This window comes from Spea bombifrons, chromosome 9 (genome assembly GCF_027358695.1).
Source record: "Spea bombifrons isolate aSpeBom1 chromosome 9, aSpeBom1.2.pri, whole genome shotgun sequence".
Taxonomy (NCBI): Eukaryota; Metazoa; Chordata; class Amphibia; order Anura; family Pelobatidae; genus Spea; species Spea bombifrons.
The window spans coordinates 1,436,731-1,451,139 of record NC_071095.1 but is presented as its reverse complement, the minus strand read 5'-3'; the positions used below and the strand labels follow the sequence as shown (position 1 = coordinate 1,451,139).

At 41.7% G+C, this 14,409-nt stretch overlaps 1 long non-coding RNA gene across 1 annotated transcript; it reads right to left on the bottom strand.

The window, feature by feature from the left end:
• Positions 1-10,535: 10,535 nt before the first annotated feature.
• On the bottom strand, positions 10,536-11,368 carry LOC128505035 (uncharacterized). The gene is made up of 3 exons (XR_008355523.1): positions 11,293-11,368; positions 10,996-11,063; positions 10,536-10,756 (listed from the first exon to the last, which is right to left on the bottom strand). It is a non-coding gene; the product is annotated as an uncharacterized LOC128505035 (long non-coding RNA).
• Positions 11,369-14,409: the final 3,041 nt, after the last annotated feature.

The window sequence follows — 14,409 nt, the reverse complement described above, 5'->3', positions numbered from 1 at the left end:
ACAAACATTTAAATACTCATTCATTCCCTTAATCACACACACTTCACACATACTCAAAAACCCTCCCCCACCCCCTCACCTGAACTGCAGATCTCCCACTCGCAGACTTCTGCAGGGGACCGGCTGTAGCAACTTCTCTGGCCCCGCCCTCAGAGGAGGGAGGGGGGAGATAGAGTTCTGTGAGGACGCTGCAAGCTTCCTGCCCTGCTTCTAACAGAAGAGACGCTGCTCGCGACCGGTAAGCAGCATGGCGCCAGCATTTTTTTGGGGTCTGATTAGAAGACGACCCCGATTATAAGACGAGGGGTATTTTTCAGAGCATTTGCTCTGGAAAAAACCTCGTCTTATAATCGAGCAAATACGGTATAAAATAAACAGAATCAGACATACAAATCCTATATTTGCAGGTATACAATAATATATGAAACGTTGCATCGCAGGTATAGATCAAATACATACATGGAAACAGCATTGCAGGTATTAATCAACTGAATAAGACATATTAACCCTGTATTTGCAGGTACACATAAATAATGTATGGAAACATAGCATAGCACATATGGATCTACAGAATAACACAAAAACCCAGCTTTGCAGGTAAAGATCAATTGGAATTCACATAAAAACACGGCATTAAAGGTATATTTAAAACCTGGCGTCCACACTGCCCACATAGAACCCGACCAGCACCCAGATAACACACATAAGATTTGCAATCTTTGTCCCCAAACAGTCCAGCCTGTGCCATCTTGGTCCCCAAGGCTCAAACCTACGGCTAGTGCCATCTTTGCCCTTCCACAATTATACATCTATGATACACAAACATGTCATATCATGGGGCACAGTGGCATATAGGGGGTATAAGGCATTTCTGGGGCAGATGTGCATAACTGGGGGGCAGGTTGGAAAATAAAAGGAAATAAAAACAAAATAATTTTCTCAATCATATATTTAAAAAAAAAATAGTTTACATTTACATGCACTGAAAAATACCCCTTATAATTGGGGTTGTCTTATAATCAGACCTCAGGAGTCCTGGATGCTCCTGTCTTAGCCCCCCATTTAACCCCCCCCAAACTTACCGCTGCTTCCGACTCCCTGCTGTGTAGTCGGGGCAGCAGGTAGACTTCTACGCCATTCGCAACTTCCGCTGCAGCCGGAAGGAGGTGCAGTTGGCAGCCGGGGTTGTCTACGTCCATCGTGCAGACCTTCCCCGGCTGTCAGTGAGGAGAGTTCTGGGGCAGGGAATTCTCTCTAATAGTCGGGGGAGGTCTGCGCTATGGACGCAGACAACCCCCGCTGCTAACCGCATCTCCTTCCGGCTGCAGCGGAAGTTGCGAATTGCGTAGACGTCTACCCGCTGCCGCGACTACACAGCAGGGAATCGGGAGCACTCTGCCCCATAATATGCCTTTCAACCCCCTAAATGCCAGAGTGGCATATAGGGGTATAAGGCATTTCTGGAGGAAGAGTGGCACATAAGGGGTCAAAAGGCATATCATGGGGCACAGTAGCATATAGAGGGTTAAAAGGCATATCATGGGGCACAGTGGCATTTGGAGGCTTAAAAGGCATATCATGGGCCACAGTGCCATATAGGAGTGGCAAGCCTGGGGGCAGATGTTCATAACTGGAGGGCAGGTTGGAAAATAAAAGGAAATAAAAACAAAAAAAATATTTTTCTCAAACATAGATTTTATTGAAAAAAAAAAGGTTTACATAGTTTACATGAATTAACATTTACTAGGAAAACTTTTTTCCTACAGGGTCGTCTTACATTCAGGCTTTTTCTTTTTTTCCTAAACTAATATTCAGATTTTGGGGGGTCATCTTATAATCGAGCAAATACGGCAATATGTCATTTTTTTAAGCATGGTTAGCTGTATAGCACTTTGAATTTAATGATGTTTTAAAGTTTATTTCAGTTATAAAGCCTGAGTGACTGATGTATTTCTACACATCAGATAATAGACTGCTTCCCAGGATTGGGCCTTCTTGGACCAATGAGAAAAGGGGGATATGATGGTTGGCCTATGCAGGGATGCTTTGATTCCTTCTCATTAATTGGTCATTTTTACAGCCATGTAGAAGGTATATAAGCAGAGGTGGAAGTTTCTAGTAGCTTCCTCTACAACCAGGATCCGGCAGAGAGTAGTTCTCGGGTCTGAAGATTTGAATGGCTACTGAGGACTTACACAGCCCCTGATTTAGTTGCTGCGCAGCAGGACATGGACGCTGTTCTGGATTCCTGTCAGAAGTGAAGAGAACGCATGTCGCACTTACATGGGCTTCATAATCCGGTACAGCAGATGCTACCAGGGCTGAGTGGTGATGCCAGGAAAAACCAGTAAGCGCAGGATGCCACGCGGAGCCTTCTTCAAGTGGAAACGGGTCCAGGAGGAGCCCATCTTATCCTCTTATAACCAACAGAAACACACCGGGGAGGCCGGCTTCCATGGGAGATTCCTGGCAGCGAGGGCGCAGTAAGTATTTGTAAGATGTCCAGAGATGCTAAAAAAGGGGTAAAGTTTAAAGAATAATGCAGTAAGGGGTCTTTCCCAGTTTTAGGTCATGTGTATGTATGTATATATATGTGTATGTGCAGATGTATGTACACAGGTGGGTATGTTTATATGCTTACGTATGTATACAAGTGGGTATATGTTTTATGTACATGTGTATACAGGTGGGTATGTCTATATGTTTATGTGCATATGTATGTATACAGGTGGGTATGTGCATATGTATATATATACAGGTGGGTATGTGCATTTGTTTATCTGCATATGTATGTATACAGGTGGGTTTGTCTGTTTATGTGCGTATGTATACAGGTGGGTATGTCTATATGTTTATGTGCATATGTATGTATACAGGTGGGTATGTGCATATGTTTATCTGCATATGTATGTATACAGGTGGGTATGTCTGTTTATGTGCGTATGTATACAGGTGGGTATGTGTGTATGTTATGTTGCATATAGAGGGCTAAAAGGCATATCATGGGGCACAGTGACATATAGGAGTGGGAAGCCTGGGTGCAGATGTGCATAACGGGGCGGGTTGAAAAATAAAAGGAAATAAAAACAAAATTTTTTTCTCAATCATAGATTTTATTAAAAAAAATAGTTTACATGAATTAACATTTACTAGGAACACTTTTTTCCTACAGGGTCGTCTTACATTCAGCCTTTTTCTTTTTTTCCTAAACTAATATTCAGATTTTGGGGGGGTCATCTTATAATCGAGCAAATATGGTAATATGTCATTTTTTTAAGCATGGTTAACTTTATAGCACTTTGAATTTAATGATGTTTTAAAGTTTATTTCAGTTATAAAGCCTGAGTGACTGATGTATTTCTGTGTATTTCTACTTCCCAGGATTGGGCCTTCTTGGACCAATGAGAAAAGGGGGATATGATGGTTGGCCTATGCAGGGATGCTTTGATTCCTTCTCATTCATTGGTCATGTTTACAGCCATGTAGAAGGTATATAAGCAGAGGTGGAAGTTTCTAGTAGCTTCCTCTACAACCAGGATCCGGCAGAGAGTAGTTCTCGGGTCTGAATATTTGAATGGCTACTGAGGACTTACACAGCCCCTGATTTAGTTGCTGCGCAGCAGGACATGGACGCTGTTCTAGATTCCTGTCAGAAGTGAAGAGAAAGCATGTCGCACTTACATGGGCTTCATAATCCGGTACAGCAGATGCTACCAGGGCTGAGTGGTGATGCCAGGAAAAACCAGTAAGCGCAGGATGCCACGCGGAGCCTTCTTCAAGTGGAAACGGGTCCAGGAGGAGCCCATCTTATCCTCTTATAACCAACAGAAACACACCGGGGAGGCCGGCTTCCATGGGAGCTTCCTGGCAGCGAGGGCGCAGTAAGTATTTGTAAGATGTCCAGAGATGCTAAAAAAGGGGTAACGTTTAAAGCCTAATGCAGTAAGGGGTCTTTCCCAGTTTTAGGTAATGTGTATGTATGTATATATGTGATTGTGCATATGTATGTTTATTGGTGGGTATGTTTGTGCATATGTATGTATTCATGTGGGTATGTTTATGTATACATGTGTGTATGTTTATGTGCATATGTATGTATACAGGTGGGTTTGTGTATATGTGCATATGTATGTATACAGGTGGGTATGTCTATGTTTATGTGCATATGTATGCATACAGGTGGGTATGTGTATATGTTTGCGTGCATATGCATGTATACATGTGGGTATGTATGTTTACGTGCATAAGTGTGGTGTGTGTTTATGTGCATACGTATGTATACATGTGTGTGTGTTTATGTGCATATGTATGTATACAGGTGGGTTTGTGTATATGTGCATATGTATGTATACAGGTGGGTATGAGCATATGTATGTATACATGTGGGTATGTGTATGTTTACGTGCATATATGCATGTATACAGGTGGGTATGTGTATATGTTTACGTGCATATGCATGTATACAAGTGGGTGTGTATGTTTACGTGCATATGTATGTATACAGGTGGTGTGTGTTTATGTGCATATGTATGTATACGTGTGTGTGTTTATGTGCATATGTATGTATACATGTGTGTATGTGCATATGTATGTATACATGTGTGTATGTTTATGTGCATATGTATGTATACAGGTGGGTTTGTGTATATGTGCATATGTATGTATACAAGTAGGTATGTGCATATGTATGTATACATGTGGATATGTGTATGTTTATGTGCATATATGTATGTATACAGGTGGGTATGTGTATATGTTTACGTGCATATGCATGTATACAGGTGGGTATGTGCATATGTATGTATACATGTGGGTATGTCTATATGTTTATGTGCATATGTATGTATACATGTGGTTATGTGTATATGTTTACGTGCATATGTATGTATCTATGTGAATGTGCATATGTATGTTTATTGGTGGGTATGTTTGTGCATATGTATGTATACATGTGGGTATGTTTATGTATACATGTGTGTATGTTTATGTGCATATGTATGTATACAGGTGGGTATGTTTATGTGCATATGTATGCATACAGGTGGGTATGTGTATATGTTTACGTGCATATGCATGTATACATGTGGGTATGTGTATGTTTATGTGCATATGTATGTATACAGGTGGGTTTGTGTATATGTGGATATGTATGTATACAGGTGGGTATGTGCATATGTATGTATACATGTGGGTATGTGTATGTTTATGTGCATATATGTATGTATACAGGTGGGTATGTGTATATGTTTACGTGCATATGCATGTATACAGGTGGGTATGTGCATATGTATGTATACATGTGGGTATGTCTATATGTTTATGTGCATATGTATGTATACATGTGGTTATGTGTATATGTTTACGTGCATATGTATGTATCTATGTCAATGTGCATATGTATGTTTATTGGTGGGTATGTTTGTGCATATGTATGTATACATGTGGGTATGTTTATGTATAATGGGGGGCACCATTTTAAACTTCGCCGACGCCATTATCTACCCTAACCCCCCCTGTTTAAAGGTACTTAACTTTAAACAGTCATGCGGCGAGTCTCCCTGCTCTGCCACGGTGCCGGCTTGTAATGCTGAGCGCCGGAAATTGACGTCACTTCCGGTGCTCGGCATTACAAACCGGCACCGAGACCGAACAGGGAGACTCGCCGCAGAGGAGAGAGAGAAGCGCCGAGCGGGTAAGCGAAAACCACTCGGGGGCCCCTCTCTCTCTCCTCCGCTTCAAAAAAAACCGCTAAAGCGCTTGGGGCGGCAAAGTGCCGCCCCTTCAAAAGTGCCGCCTGGAGCAATTGCCCCAGTCGGCTCCATTGTAGGGCCGGCCCTGGGTATGTTTGTGCATATGTATGTATACATGTGGGTATGTTTATGTATACATGTGTTTATGTTTATGTGCATATGTATGTATACAGGTGGGTTTGTGTATATGTGCATATGTATGTATACAGGTGGGTATGTCTATGTTTATGTGCATATGTGTGCATACAGGTGGGTATGTGTATATGTTTACGTGCATATGCATGTATACATGTGGGTATGTGTATGTTCACGTGCATATGGATGTATGCAGGTGGTGTGTGTTTATGTGCATATGTATGTATACATGTGTGTGTGTTTATGTGCATACTGTATACTGGGGTATAAGGCATATCTGGGGAGGACGGAAGGGTTCACAGTGGCATATCAGAGGGTATAAGGCATATAGGGTGGCATATCTGGGGGTATGTGGCATATCTGGCAGGCAGTGTGGCAAGCCTGGGCTCAAATGTGCATAACTGGGGGGGCAGGTTGGGAAATAAAAAAGTTTTTTTTTTCTGCTGTTTGTTTTTAACATCCTGTTTGTTTAATAAATTATTTTAAATACATGAAAAATTGAAATTTATTTTTTTATCCGATTAATCGAAACAATAATCGTCCAACTAATCGATTATGAAAAACATGATGCTTGTAAACATTTCCCCATGTACATAGATCATCAATAGGCCACTGAATCAAAATTTTTGCCCCTGCCCCTTAATATGCCTATTTCATAGACTACATATGGGCAGAAATTAAGGATAACAACTACCGATGAGCCATTTCTGTTTGGCGATGGCAAGCTATTGCTCTAATGTGCAACGGCAATAAGGTTGATAGTACATTGTTACTGGCTGGCACGGCTGTCAGGGTAATGGCATTAACACATCCATAGTGAAATATATATTCATATTGGAGGGGTCCAAAATGCGTCATTCAAGGTCCAACGATACCGGGCTCAGTCCTGGAAATAAGAGATGCCGAGGAAGGATGTGATGGATTAGTACTTGAAAGTTATTAAAGACATGCTAAGGAATCGAAGGACAACAGTAATAACGGTTGAACGCTGAGTAGTGGGTGTTATTTCAAAATCTATAATTTGCTTATTATGGGAAAATAGAAACCTTTAGAAATTATAGGGTATGCTATCACATGACTTAAATTACATTGGGCCCACATAAAGTGGATTACTTAAAATCCACTTTTACAATACATAATCTGTGTATGACATCTTAAAAGCAGAAGCTCTGTAGTAAGGTCCCAGCCATGTAGAGCGATCTGTGAACAATGGTACCTGTAGTTATACAACATGAAGGAAACAATAACAAAAAATGCAGGTGTTTCTCAAATTTATTCTGATTTTATGATGTTAATTGGAAACCACCGATCTTGATACACTTGGCCAGGGCTCCGTCCATCCTTCAGGCCATCCAGTCTGGAGTGACAAAGGAAAAGCCAGAGAGACTCTGGCTGCCCGATGAAGAGGACGTGCAAGATGCAGAGGACATGTCACATGAAGAGGACATGTAAGATGATGAGTCCTCTGTGGTGTCCAAAACTAATGGAATCTCTTGGAGTGTCTGCAAGCGGAGATTTGGTGTTGATGGCTGGTACGGGGGAGTTGAAAGGCAGCTCTCTATATCCTCCCACTCAATGTTCTGGAAGAATGGATGCTGCTTAATACATCCTGCAGTCGAGAGGCGATACTGAGGATCTTTCCTCAAAAGATGCTTCAAGATGTCACCAGCTTCTTCAGAGAGCTGTTTGATATACCGAGGTCTTTCATGTAAAATGGAATAGATTATATAGAATGGTAAAGCCCCGTTAAGCATCTGGAATAGAATCACCCCAAAGGACCACCAGTCCACAGCAACACTGTATGCTTGGTTCTCATGTATTTCCGGGGCCATGTACAAGAATGTTCCACATTCTCCTTCTGCTTCTGCTGTTCCAAAAATACCTTCTGCAACAAGACCGAAATCGCAGATCTTCGCATGGCCCTCTCCGTCAAGCAAGATGTTGTCCGGCTTCAGGTCTCGATGTATAACGCCCCGAGAGTGGAGGAACTGGATGCCACAGATGATTTCAGCTGAATAAAATGCAGCTGTGGTGTCAGTGAGGCAGCCCACCCTGTTCATATATGACTTGAGGCTTCCACCAGCCATATATTCCATCGCAAATAATACGCAGCTCTCGGTTTGGAAGGCTGCATATCCGTGACACAGGAACGGGCTGTCTCGAGCCATCTCCAGCATCCTCCTCTCTTTCAGTAAATCTTGGGGGTTTATGGCTTTCTTGCGGATGGCTTTGACCGCTACCATGGAATCTTTTCTAGGTACAGAAGCCAGCATGACCTTTCCAAATGATCCTTCTCCTAGTACTGAATGGAAGGTAAAGCCGGAGAGCGTCATGGGGAGAAGGCTCCGAAATCTTTTCGCAGTAAGACTGCTTTCCTCCATACTCCTGCGTCTTTTCATGGGAACCTTTCCCCTTCTGCACTCCTCCAGGTGTTCCTCTGCTCTTTCTTTCTCCTGCTGCCTCAGATTCTGGCTGCTTTTCTCGCTGTATCTACACCACTTTTTGTCATGTTCGGAGCTGCCTGTGCTGGTTCTGGGACGTTTTGTTGTGTCCTTTGCCCTCTCACACAGGCTGCTCTCCTCCCTCTCTTTAGGAGTACGTTTGGTCCTCTTCCTCGCTCTCCCTCTTTCTTCCTGAGTATTGCTACTCTCTTTCTTCTTTTTGAGGACAGGGACTCTACTGGCCGAGTGCTCCTTGTTCTGATCCGTACTCCTTTTTGCGGTGTTAGTGCAAGCTGTTTTCAGTCTTTTGAAAAACTTGCGCAGTTTTCTGGGGCAGGATCTCTTTACAATCCACCTAAGTCCATGGAGGAAACAACACTCCTCCATAGCTCTCCTTTTAAAAGGTTCTCCTTTTAAAGCTCAACAATCTCTGATGTTCTTGGTAACACTTCAAGGCTGCTATGAGTAGCTGCTTACAAGTGCCGAGCGCCCAAATACACTGAGGAAGCAGGTCAACGCGTTCCAGCTTTACAGTGATATTGATGTCACAATTCACTGCTCACATTTTGAGATCACAAGGATGACTCTTCTGCTTTATGGATGTAAATACTCTAGTGGATTCCTTTTAATTTATTGATGGGGCATCTTTGTATCTGTCATATAAAATGACCAGGGTGTTACTGTTTGGTGAAGTTAGATACTGCATACAAATGTCCCCATCCTGCATGAAAAAGCCATAAATTATTGTAATGAGTTGTCTCATTTCTTGCCTTCTCATTGGTTTGAGATGGAAAGGAAAAGGTTGCAGTTTTCTAGACTTCCCAAAAAAAAAAAAAAAAACCTTCAATAAATGTTCAAACTGCTTACATTTAGCCGCTGGCCACTTGGACGTCCTCACCTCCTGTGTGTAAATGAAAATTGGGGTAAGAAGTATCTGTCTGAAACGATAATCTTTCCATTTGAAAGTACCGAGTACTGTTTGATGACATAACTACTTATGCAGGCCTACACCGTACAGCCCAACCATCCTGGATTTTGCAGGGCAGTCCCAATTTTCAGACCTAAAATCTTCAATCTCCTGTTTGTCGTGGCATTAAAAATGTGTTACTAGTATTACAGTAAAAGTTTGTTTTTGGTTTTTGTTTTGCCATGTCTGTGCAGCTGCATATTAGCCATTTGTATGAGTTCAGTCTCTGTTGTTTTAGCCAATGTACTTGAGAAGCACCCGGACTCCTTTTCATACCGCCCTTGGGGAACCAATGTCTTAGAGGGACATTTAGGTAAATGAGGAATTGGATTTTTAGTTATTAAGACTTTAGTGCCACTGCCATAAATAACCCACTTTTCTTCAAGGCTAAACATCCTTATTGTATATACAGCCCGTGGCGTATTCTGGCTGAGGCTCACAGTCCAGAGACACGTTTTAATGTTTTAATGCACTCTTGACCAAAAACAAAACAAAGGCTCGTCTCCCATTTGCCAAAAAAAAATCTATACTATTGATGGAACCATGATGGAAAAAAACCGAAACAAATATATAGTGCAATAAGTTTGAATCAGATAAAGTGCTATATGTTGATATGATTTAAACATATTGCACTATATATTTGTTTCTGTTTTTTCCTATATGGATATAGATCCTACGTTATGAGAATGAAGGTGCCAAATTTTAATCTTTTATGCCCGTCGGTGTAAATTTGATTTTGAATTTTTTTCTGGTTGAGACAGAGGGAAATGCAGCTAATCAGGCGCTGTGTACATTCACTTTTGTACTATTTATCGTTTATATAAGTCGTATTAAGTTGTGTTATACATGGTTTGATTTCTTTGAGTAGAAACACATGCCCCACACTCAATATCTTATTATTGCAGGAAAACAAATAAGTCAGAGTTAAAAAATAACTAGTTTGAAAGCAGATGTTGTACAAGCAAATAACACACAATAGTAACGTTACATTGTGTGTGTTATTTTGGAACACTTTGTGAGTTGACAGAGAACATTGCTGTAACTGTTTACAGAGGCTTGAATGTATTGTGTACAGTATGTGGAGAAATAAAAGTCAATTAATGAAATGTTTAAATGAATCCATTAGTAATCACTGAAATATAAATAAAGTTAAAGGATTTTATTAAACTGGGTGAAACCAAGATAATATATAAAGTATGCAAATGACACATTGGATGCTGTACAGGTAACTTAAGGGGTTTAAATGAGTTTACTTATATAGGGCTGTATAGTTTAAAGAACTGCAACATGGTAACATTTGTGTCATGCTGTAGGTTTAATCGTCAATGACAAGAAGAAGAGGATCAGCGTCTGATGAGTGGAGATAAATTTGCTTTGGCAGTGAAGTTGAAGTTCTAGAGATCTTCAGGAGAGGAAGCTTGAAGGATGAAAGATCTTCCAGACATCTCAAGCCCTTCTGGCAGCTGGAGAAAACAAGAATAAGAAACCTGTGATTATGAAAGCCAGGAAAATCATGGTAAGAAAATTACACGTTCTTATGGGAAGAATGAATAGAGGAGATGTTTAAGGAACAGTGTGGACAAACTGACAAATACAAGATCAAACAATGTAGGGCAAGTGATCACAGAATGCATAGAAGATGAAATGGGGAACAAGACACAATTGTTACATGTAAGAAATGTTAGGGACAGGAGATACCGACCTGTTACAGATCTACTTGGAACAGGCTTTGAAGGATAGTTGACACAAATTCACATCTGAGCATCACACCTGGCATAGGTAACAAAAAAGATCATTAAAATGAAATCTCATCCTATGCACAAATCAAAATAAGTTGAATTTACAGCATATATACGGCCTAGATACAGTCATCGCTAGACAAGAACCAATGGGAGAATAGGAGGGAGGAATTAGTAAAGGAAAATTAGCTTGTTGGTTTTAAATAAAACTAGTTATTGGGTAATTTCGTGTTTATGACAAATAAAAAGAAGAGACTCACAGACAAAACACTTCCAGTGTGAAGGGTTCATTCCTCAGGCACCAGGAGAATATGACACAGACGCAAGATCTTCCAAGCAGGTTTGAAGATCTGTGCAAAAGGAAGAGGAATGGTTTCAGCAGCCAGACTGAGCAACCGCAGAATTTGTAATAACCTTCTTAAAGGTTTCATAACTTACAATGAAAGTGAAAACCTTCTGAAATGATTCAACTGGCTCGTTTTGTTCCATGGTACATCGGATCATCCTGCATGTAGCACTAAGTCCAGGAGTATATGTGGTTAACTTGGTCAGTGCTTGATCTAAGAGAAAGAAGAAATAGATGCCAAATACCAGATAGACAAGTAACCGTAGCCCAAACATTAATTAAAATAAGTTATACATTTAAATATTTCCTATCTCTAATCTCAATAGTAAGTATTTACAGCAAATACAGTCTGAAGATTTACTTACTTGTACCAACTGTACTAGTACGTCCCAGAAGAAGTTTCTGAAGAACCAATAATGGAATAGGAGAATGAGTAAATCCATGCAGAATTCTAAATATGAAAAGAAGAGAAACAAGAAATGAGTAATAAGTTAGTACATGTAGACTATTTTAAACTACCCATAACCTTTAGTAAGGGACAAGAGACTTACAGATAAAAGACAGAATTCATTCAAAATTTTTCCGGTTTGAAGGGCTCATTCCTCAAGCACCAGGCGACTCTGACAAAATCTCACATAGACCTACATAGAAGGAAGAGGGACAGTTTCAGCTGCCAGAGAAAGCGAACCTCTTGAAGGTTTAATAACTTACAGAGTAACTCAAAAGACCTTCTTAAATGAATCAGTGCCCTTTAGTTCTGTCCGTGGTACATCTCATCATCATCATCATGTTCCACTCGTTTCAGTCCAATTGGTCCACGCTGGATCTAGAACAAAGAAGAAACACATTTTAAGAAGCGGATAGACCTTTTCCCTCTACTTCATTGTGCAGGGTAGGAATACTATTTGTAATTTGGTAGACTGGGAGATGATCTGCTGTGTTGTAGGTGCTTTTGTGTGATGTTGGACAGCAAGGGATGCTCTACTTTGATGTTACGTAGCATGGAAGCCTGTCTGTGACACAGTATGACAGGTGGCAGCAGACTGCATGGCTCCCAGCTGTCCTGCTTTGCGTGCGGCCACTCGATCTCCCTGCCGAACTCTAGCTCTCTCCCAAAAATAGAAGACAGAGGAAGATCTCTATGGGACAGCAGGATTCAGAACCACATTTCTTCTAATTATATTCTCTGGTGTTTGGAACACTGGAGAATGCATGTGCAGTAACATTCTATCCTCTGTGAATCGGGACCCCGGGGGACGGAGCTTAAAGGTAAGCTCTACTATGCATGCGCCCACCCACCACCCCCCCTGCATCCCGATTCACTGGGGGTAAAAGTTGGGAGCTATGTGTTAGAGGCCAGATGGAGTCTCGCTGCTAAGGCGTTGAACAGCAGGACAAGGTGCAGCACAACGATGTTTGTCAGCAATGAAGTTCTCTGTGGTGTTGTGTTGCATTAAATGCTTTTCTGTGATGTTGGACAGCGTGTGGAATGGCTGTGCTGTGGTGTTGGACAGCTGCAGTAGAGGCTTGGCAATGATGTTGGACAGCAGGCGGAATTGCCGCGCAGTGATGTTGGACAGAGCAGGTGGAATTGCCGCGCAGTGATGTTGGACAGAGCAGGTGGAATTGCCGCGCAGTGATGTTGGACAGAGCAGGTGGAATTGCCGCGCAGTGATGTTGGACAGAGCAGGTGGAATTGCCGCGCAGTGATGTTGGACAGAGCAGGTGGAATTGCCGCACAGTGATGTTGGACAGAGCAGGTGGAATTGCCGCGCAGTGATGTTGGACAGCTGTAGAAGGTGGTTTTCTCTGATGTGGACAGCAGGTGGAGTTGCTGTGATGTTGAGGTAGGCGCTCTGCTGTGGTGGTGGACAGCTCTGCTGCGGTGGTAGATGAAGCAGGGAGGTGACATCCTGGACTATTGGTCGTCGTCCAACAGGAGACTTTTCAGGCAAGATCTTCAAGCTGAATCCTGAATAAAAGAGAATTTGTTCCCATCTGAGATGTTGGATACAAGGAGGGATGTTTATTCCCTCCATTTGGGGCTAACAAAAGACAGGTCTGGCAAATCCCAACTTTTTTTGTTTTGGTTACAATTAGCCCCCTCTACAAATGAAAAGGATATATCCTGGGAACTGAGGTGAAGATCTCCAGTTGGGTCCTGCAAGAAAAAAAGCGAAAAGTTCCTTGATTTCAAAAACACATCATAATGCATACTATGGCGGCAGGTACGTAATAACAAAGCGCTCGTCAGTTGTCATTAGATGGGCTCCTTAGCAATGATTAATTGGTGGAAGGAAATGTATCAAAGGCTCGGAAGAAGAAATCATATACAGTAAATTTACATGTGTGTGGGGGTTCTGTTTGTGGACGGGATGTGTTCTTATACCATTACTAAGTACTTTTTAATGTTGAAGAGCAATAAGTTGTGATATTAGAACTTAGTGGATCTAAAGCATTTTGTAATGGCTACACGTACCACCAGAGGCAGGTATGGGGGCCAGAGTTTGCGTTGTTCCAAATGGTCCCAGTTCAAGATGCCGAAGAAAGGATGCACTCTTATATCACCATTCGTCCCAAGCCGGCATTCTGGATCTTTAAGCAGAAGCTGAGAAAGCAAAAGAAAAATAAAAAATGGTTTTTGCATTCGAATTTCCTGATGTATTTAGCCAAGTTTTTGTTGAGTTTAGTAACCATATTTTGCCCATTCCAGAATCTGCTGCACTACAGTCCCTTATGGTCTATAAAAGTTCCTGTATAGCCACACACCTTATCAGGACATTTGTGATCCACTCACCTTCATGAGGATGTCTTTCTGATCTGCTAGCAGCCAGCTTGGGTACGGGAAGTCATTGTGAACGGTGCAGTCCCGGTACTCCCTCTTGGGCTGTGATGATGGAACTGGGACCCTTCCCACCAGCATCTGGTACAGAGTGACTCCAAACGACCACCAGTCTGCGGAGGCGCCATATTTCTTCTTCTGAAAAACCTGCAAAACAAGTTCAATATGTGTAAAATGTAGATAGGTAAT